This window comes from Halichoeres trimaculatus, unplaced genomic scaffold (genome assembly GCF_033239565.1).
Source record: "Halichoeres trimaculatus isolate MK-OKI-2021-1 unplaced genomic scaffold, fHalTri1.1 fHalTri1_scaffold_21, whole genome shotgun sequence".
Classification (NCBI taxonomy): Eukaryota; Metazoa; Chordata; class Actinopteri; order Labriformes; family Labridae; genus Halichoeres; species Halichoeres trimaculatus.
Genome location: NW_027437199.1, coordinates 13,942,227 through 13,942,923, shown reverse-complemented (window position 1 = coordinate 13,942,923; position 697 = coordinate 13,942,227).

Below are 697 nucleotides of genomic sequence, written 5' to 3'. Positions count from 1 at the left end.
TTTCTTCTGCATCGTCTCAAAGGTAAACCGCTGACTGTTAATTTACCAGAACACAGAAACTGATGTTGAAAAACTGCTCTGCTTGGCTGCAAAGTTCTCATAATATTCAATCACACACCAAGTAATAGAAGCGCACACTGTATTGACTTTAAAACTAGTTTGCAAACACCAGCATGTTCAGCACATACACATTTCCCTTCTCATAGAGGACTGACAAGCCACACACTAAGCTATGTTGCTCCATTGCCATTGGTATTGACCACTGGTGGTATCTACTGCTCACTTCCAAAAGCAGTTTCACACACTCGCACACTCACACACTCACACACAAACAAACATCGACCAGTGTTTGTCATCCCAGTGGTGTCCAGGAGACTGACCTCCTGGTAACACAGCTGCAAGTCAATATCACAGTCAGCTAGAAAACAGCATCCTCTGTCATGGCAACAGGGGTGCAGGCATACCTCATCTAACAAGACATGCACATAGTGATAAAAAAAAGCATTTATATTAAACATTTTTCTATTGTGAAGACTTTTCAGTACAGGGGCAGGTCTGTATTTCCAAGGTGAACTTCATTTGACACTATTGGTGATGATATGGTTGTGTGGCCTGAGTGTAACAGTGTGTTAGCTCTGATTTAACCCAACACAACGACTCAGACTGACGATAGAAGCAAGAGGAGTACAACCTTGCA